The sequence below is a fragment of the Astyanax mexicanus genome, chromosome 4 (assembly GCF_023375975.1).
Source record: "Astyanax mexicanus isolate ESR-SI-001 chromosome 4, AstMex3_surface, whole genome shotgun sequence".
Taxonomy (NCBI): Eukaryota; Metazoa; Chordata; class Actinopteri; order Characiformes; family Acestrorhamphidae; genus Astyanax; species Astyanax mexicanus.
Genome location: NC_064411.1, coordinates 609,441 through 616,529, shown reverse-complemented (window position 1 = coordinate 616,529; position 7,089 = coordinate 609,441). Strand labels below are relative to the sequence as shown.

The following is a 7,089-nucleotide window of genomic DNA, read 5'->3' as shown; positions in this document are numbered from 1 at the left end:
CTCATTAGTGTTGCGCTATGTGGGGAGATACTATGTAGTTCACTAATTAGTGGTAAAACAGGAGTGAATTTGGACACACCCTCATCATTATCATGCGCCAGCACCGGTCGCATACACACACACAGGTGGGGGGGGGGGGGGGCTGAGCCGTGTTTAAAACTCCATAAACACACTGAACTGAGCTCTGAATTAAAGTTAGTGAAGCTCTGAGCTGATCATGATGTTATTTATCTGTTTGTCATTTTTACGCTGTTTAAAAGATGATCCTCACATTACTGAACTACATGAAGAAAACCTTAAAAATAGCAGCGTACACCGGCTCGCACTGTTGCCAGAATGGGTGGTTTTATGCCAAATGTCGAGTTGTAGCTGAAATTGTCTGGAGGAAACGCTGTGATTTGACAGGTGAACAAAACTACCAAGTGTAAAGAGTTTGGAAATTTAACCCAGCGGTGTTATAGTTAGATATCTAACCCTGCAGAGACAGAGCTTTTAGTCCTGCTGATGGAAAGGGTACTCATCAGCGTTATAGTTAGATATCTAACCCTGCAGAGACAGAGCTTTTAATCCTGCTGATGGAAAGGGTACTCATCAGTGTTATAGTTAGATATCTAACCCTGCAGAGACAGATTTTTTAGTCCTGCTGATGGAAAGGGTACTCATCAGTGTTATAGTTAGATATCTAACCCTGCAGAGACAGGGCTTTTAGTCCTGCTGATGGAAAGGGTACTCATCAGTGTTATAGTTAGATATCTAACCCTGCAGAGACAGATTTTTTAGTCCTGCTGATGGAAAGGGTACTCATCAGTGTTGTAGTTAGATATCTAACCCTGCAGAGACAGGGCTTTTAGTCCTGCTGATGGAAAGGGTACTCATCAGTGTTATAGTTAGATATCTAACCCTGCAGAGACAGATTTTTTAGTCCTGCTGATGGAAAGGGTACTCATCAGTGTTGTAGTTAGATATCTAACCCTGCAGAGACAGATTTTTTAGTCCTGCTGATGGAAATTTGAAGCTGTGTTTATGTTCGTTATTATGTGATTTCTTTTTTGTGTATCACTGGGGTCGTTATTATGTGAGTTATTTCTTTCTTTCATTGCTGGCAACGTTGTTTTTATATACTGTTTTTACGTTTCTGTTTCATGTGTCCAATGATACAAGGCACAAAACACATAATACAAATATGCAGATAAACTCATTTAAATATCATTTTTTGTAATCAGTGATATTTAAGATATTTAAGATGTTTTTAGTTAAGATCATGTTGGAATAAACCCTGTAATATTGTTAATATGATGAACATCAGCTGTTTGGGTGGTTTTCTCAGTAATTTTGTGGATTTATAACACGTTTTTCCCTGTGAATTGGTTTTATCTGAATCCCACTGTAACAATCTGGCAACCCTGGTGGCTCGCTGTCCGCTCTGTTTCTTCGGCTGTCTGTTGCTTAGTAGCGAGACCCGCAAAGCATTTTGGGACACATTTAGCTCGCTTAGTAAGCAGCGATGTTTACTATAAATCATGATGCATTATGGGAGTTTTTAGTGCCCTCAAAATCACGTTCGAATCCCCCCTTACGATTCGGACACTCAAAGAAAAATGGCTGACATACTCAATAGTGCCCTAACTAGTAAATAGGGAGCCATTTCGGTCACAGCCAAACTCTTACAGGAGACGCATTAGAGTCATATACAGAAAAAAAGTGTACAATTCTACACTACAAAACAATTGTGAAATTTCTCTCCTGATTGGGATTTTTAAGTTAGCTGAGAAAAAATATTCAATTGCATTAAGTTATTAAATAGTATTAAATTATGTTGCTGCCATGTGATTGGCTGATTCGACATTTGCGTTAATGTGCAGATGGACCGGTGTACCTAATAAAGTGGTTGGTGAGTGTAGATTTCCTCTTAAATATTTATAGTAAATATTTCATATTTAACTTTATTAGTTACTGAAGAACAAAATGACTGATTATATATGCTCTGGCTTATTTAGTTTATGTGATTTATACATTATTAGAATATTGATTTTTCAATGTACAGCATTATCATGAACTCTGCTAGTGAACTCAGAGCTGGTCTTAGTGCTTATATTTAAGCTAGCCTTTTATTTGTGGTGATATTTAAGCTAGCCTTTAGTTGTTGAATAAATGTTTCTCTAAAAAAATATATTATATAATATATTATTGTTGTATTTGTGTACAAATATATTTGTGTATTATATTATTTGTATATTAAAATAATAAGCACATCTGGCTAAAATGTCTGTGAGTAATAAGCTTTGTGTTTAATAGTCTCACATAATGTATAAAGATAAATGCACTTCTATAAATAAAAGCTAATTTAAACAGAAACTGAATGTAATTATGTGTTTATAATGCTTTCCTGGTACTGAGGTAAATCCAGTCTATATCTTCTGTTTAGATTTAAAAATGTGACGCAGAAATGAACTGAATTCATTTCAGGTGCCTCATTTTCACATGATTAAAATCTTTTCTGCATTTCTGTGTTTTAGTTTACTTTCTTACTAGACTAAGAATTGTGTTTATGTGTTTCATTTATTTGGAAAAAATACAGTAATTTCAGAATATTATGACCGCCTTCTTGTTTCTACACTCCTTTTCTTCAGCTCCACTGTTCAATTCTATTATTACAGACCGTAGTCCTGCATCTGTTTCTCTGAATACCGTATTTTTCACACTATAAGGTGCACTTAAAATCCTTTATTTATCCCAAAAATCCTCAGTGCGCCTTATATATAAAATTTATCAGTCAGGTATTAAGGAGCAGTAAAACCACTTCACTGAAGTACAGCTTTATACAGCTTGCTTTAAACTGGCCACCATTGTGCCAGTTCCAAAGACTGCCCACACCACCTGTCTGAATGACTGGCGACCTGTTGCCCTAACCTCCATCATAAGCAAATGCTTTGAGAGGCTGGTTAGGGATATCATCTGTTCCTCACTGCCTGCCACCCTGGACCCACTGCAGTTTGCATACAGGCAGAACAGATCCACTGACGATGCGATCGCCCTGACCCTGCACACTGCCCTCTCTCACCTGGACAAGAAGGACACGTATGTGAGAATGCTGTTTGTGGACTACAGTTCAGCATTCAACACCATCGTTCCCTCGAGGCTCGACATCAAGCTCCGGGATCTGGGTCTGAACAGCACACTGTGCAGCTGGATCCTGAACTTCCTGTCAGACCGACAGCAGGTGGTGAGGATGGGCAACATCACATCCTCCTCACTGACCCTCAACATCGGAGCGCCCCAGGGCTGTGTGCTCAGCCCGCTCCTGTACTCCCTGTACACCCACGACTGCACAGCCAGACACAGCTCCAATGTCATCATCAAATTTGCTGACGACACAACAATTGTTGGCCTGATCTCAAACAACGACGAATCGGCCTACAGAGAGGAGGTTAACATCCTGGAAAACTGGTGCCAGGAGAATAACCTCTCTCTAAACGTCAGCAAGACCAAGGAGCTGATCGTGGACTTCAGGAAGCAGGAGAAAGCATACTCGTCGATCTCCATCAACGGGACTGCGGTGGAGAGGGTCAGCAGCTTCAAGTTTCTGGGTGTTCACATCAGCGAGGATCTGACATGGACAGAACACACCACACGGGTGGTGAAGAAGGCACAACAACGCCTGTACTTCCTCAGACGGCTGAGGAGGTTTGGTCTGAACCCCAGCATCCTCAGGACTTTCTACACCTGCACTGTGGAAAGCATTCTGACGGGCAGCATCACCACCTGGTATGGGAACTGTACTGCTCTGGAGCGGAAATCCCTGCAGAGGGTTGTGCGCACAGCGCAGTACATCACTGGGGTTGAGCTCCCAAACCTTTTGGATTTATACACCAACCGCTGCCTGAGGAAATCCAAAAAGATCATGAAGGACCCGTTCCATCCAAGCCATTCCCTGTTCTCACAGCTGCCGAGTGGAAGGAGGCTCAGAAGCTTGAAGACCAGAACCAGCCGGTTCCGAGACAGCTTCTTCCCCCAAGCAACCAGGCTGTGGAATAGCCAGTAGAACGGTGTTCTGCCCAACCCACCCCACTGACACCCATACAAACTCTGCACCCTGCACTTTACTTTACACTGCATCTATCAGACTTTTCCATATTATACAGCATTCTGCCCCCTGCACTCCCCACTCAACTCATTCCTTACCTGCACTTACTCATAGCTATACTGTGACATACTGACTACTTCCACACTATCCATATCTACATCTGTGCATATCTGTTCTGTGCAATATTTGTCTATAGTGTAAGTTATCATGTTTATTGTAATTAAGTGTATTGTAAATAGTGTTTATACTGTAAGTTATCTGTATGTCCTATTTTTATATATTTTATATTATTTTATTACTCTCTTGTAAATATTATTCTTTGCGCATTGGTGGGAATCTGCACCCAAGTTTTTCACTCACATGTACACCTGTACTCTGTGACGTGACAATAAAAATCTTGAATCTTGAATCTTGAGTTTCAGTTGAGTTTAGTTGGTGCATTAGCATTAGCTGCTAACCCTGGAAGCGCTAGCTTGTTTGCTGAGGCGAGTATATCAGTCTGTAGTCTTTGTTTTTACCGTGTTAATACAAGCTACGTGGGACGAACCGCTATATAATATCTCCCTGGCTTTATAAGAACACTCAGGGTTCCTCAGTGTAGTGTTGTCAGGCACCATTAGCCGCTAACTGCTAGCTTTTAAGACGCTAATGCTAATGCTTCAGCTTACCAAGGAAATCTGTAAATCTAAGCTTACTGTACATAAACAGAAGAGCTTTACTCACCCAAATAAACAGTTTTAGGAGAGAAATCTGTGTAAATTAATATCCAGTGCTCGTTTTACTTTTCTGACTCATCTGAAAGTTTTTTTTTTTAAGTACTAATTTGTTTACGTAGCTCAGCTTTACAGGTCTGCTGAATTTAGAAGGAAAACTTGAACAGGAAAACCCTGTTCCTACTATTATAATCCAATGCGCCTTAAGTATGAAAACAGACCAGAAAATAGACGTTTATTGATAGTGCACCTTATAGTGGAAAAATATGGTTCTTCATTTATATCCTTCTTTTTATGATCAGAACCCCACAGAGGAGACCACCACAGAGCAGCTATTATTATTTGGGTGGTGGGTCACTATTCTAAGCACTGCAGTGATTAGCAGTGATTAGCATGGTGGTGGTGTATGAGGTGTTAGTGTGTGTTGAGCTGGTGGTACAGTGAGTGAATCAGATACAGCAGTGATTAGCAGTGATTAGCATGGTGGTGGTGTATGAGGTGTTAGTGAGTGTTGAGCTGGTGGTACAGTGAGTGAATCAGATACAGCAGTGATTAGCACTGATTAGCATGGTGGTGGTGTATGAGGTGTTAGTGAGTTTTGAGCTGGTACAGTGAGTGGATCAGATACAGCAGTGATTAGCAGTGATTAGCATGGTGGTGGTGTATGAGGTGTTAGTGAGTGTTGAGCTGGTGGTACAGTGAGTGGATCAGATACAGCAGTGATTAGCACTGATTAGCATGGTGGTGGTGTATGAGGTGTTAGTGAGTTTTGAGCTGGTGGTACAGTGAGTGAATCAGATACAGCAGTGATTAGCAGTGATTAGCATGGTGGTGGTGTATGAGGTGTTAGTGAGTTTTGAGCTGGTGGTACAGTGAGTGAATCAGATACAGCAGTGATTAGCAGTGATTAGCATGGTGGTGGTGTATGAGGTGTTAGTGAGTGTTGAGCTGGTGGTACAGTGAGTGGATCAGATACAGCAGTGATTAGCAGTGATTAGCATGGTGGTGGTGTATGAGGTGTTAGTGTGTGTTGAGCTGGTGGTACAGTGAGTGGATCAGATACAGCAGTGATTAGCAGTGATTAGCATGGTGGTGGTGTATGAGGTGTTAGTGAGTGTTGAGCTGGTGGTACAGTGAGTGGATCAGATACAGCAGTGATTAGCAGTGATTAGCATGGTGGTGGTGTATGAGGTGTTAGTGTGTGTTGATCTGGTACAGTGAGTGGATCAGATACAGCAGTGATTAGCACTGATTAGCATGGTGGTGGTGTATGAGGTGTTAGTGAGTGTTGAGCTGGTACAGTGAGTGGATCAGATACAGCAGTGATTAGCATGGTGGTGGTGTATGAGGTGTTAGTGAGTGTTGAGCTGGTGGTACAGTGAGTGGATCAGATACAGCAGTGATTAGCAGTGATTAGCATGGTGGTGGTGTATGAGGTGTTAGTGAGTGTTGAGCTGGTGGTACAGTGAGTGGATCAGATACAGCAGTGATTAGCAGTGATTAGCATGGTGGTGGTGTATGAGGTGTTAGTGAGTGTTGAGCTGGTGGTACAGTGAGTGGATCAGATACAGCAGTGATTAGCAGTGATTAGCATGGTGGTGGTGTATGAGGTGTTAGTGAGTGTTGAGCTGGTGGTACAGTGAGTGGATCAGATACAGCAGTGATTAGCAGTGATTAGCATGGTGGTGGTGTATGAGGTGTTAGTGTGTGTTGAGCTGGTGGTACAGTGAGTGGATCAGATACAGCAGTGATTAGCAGTGATTAGCATGGTGGTGGTGTATGAGGTGTTAGTGAGTGTTGAGCTGGTACAGTGAGTGGATCAGATACAGCAGTGATTAGCAGTGATTAGCATGGTGGTGGTGTATGAGGTGTTAGTGAGTTTTGAGCTGGTGGTACAGTGAGTGGATCAGATACAGCAGTGATTAGCACTGATTAGCATGGTGGTGGTGTATGAGGTGTTAGTGAGTGTTGAGCTGGTGGTACAGTGAGTGGATCAGATACAGCAGTGATTAGCACTGATTAGCATGGTGGTGGTGTATGAGGTGTTAGTGAGTGTTGAGCTGGTACAGTGAGTGGATCAGATACAGCAGTGATTAGCACTGATTAGCATGGTGGTGGTGTATGAGGTGTTAGTGAGTGTTGAGCTGGTACAGTGAGTGGATCAGATACAGCAGTGCTGCTTGGCACTGAGGTGTTTAAAAACTCCAGCAGCACTGCTGTGTCTGATCCATTTGTAGCTGTTCTGCGGTTGTTCTGTGGGGTTCTGATAGTTGAAGAACAGGGTCAAATGAG

At 42.0% G+C, this 7,089-nt stretch overlaps 1 long non-coding RNA gene across 2 annotated transcripts; it reads left to right on the top strand.

Annotated features, from left to right (window-relative positions):
- Positions 1-4,989: 4,989 nt before the first annotated feature.
- LOC125801058 (uncharacterized) lies at positions 4,990-6,935 on the top strand. 2 transcript variants are annotated; one of them, XR_007438541.1, is made up of 4 exons: positions 4,990-5,553; positions 5,815-5,988; positions 6,147-6,581; positions 6,753-6,935. It is a non-coding gene; the product is annotated as an uncharacterized LOC125801058 (long non-coding RNA). The 2 variants fall into 2 exon arrangements; XR_007438540.1 differs by having other exon boundaries at positions 6,147-6,665.
- The last annotated feature ends 154 nt before the right edge of the window (positions 6,936-7,089 follow it).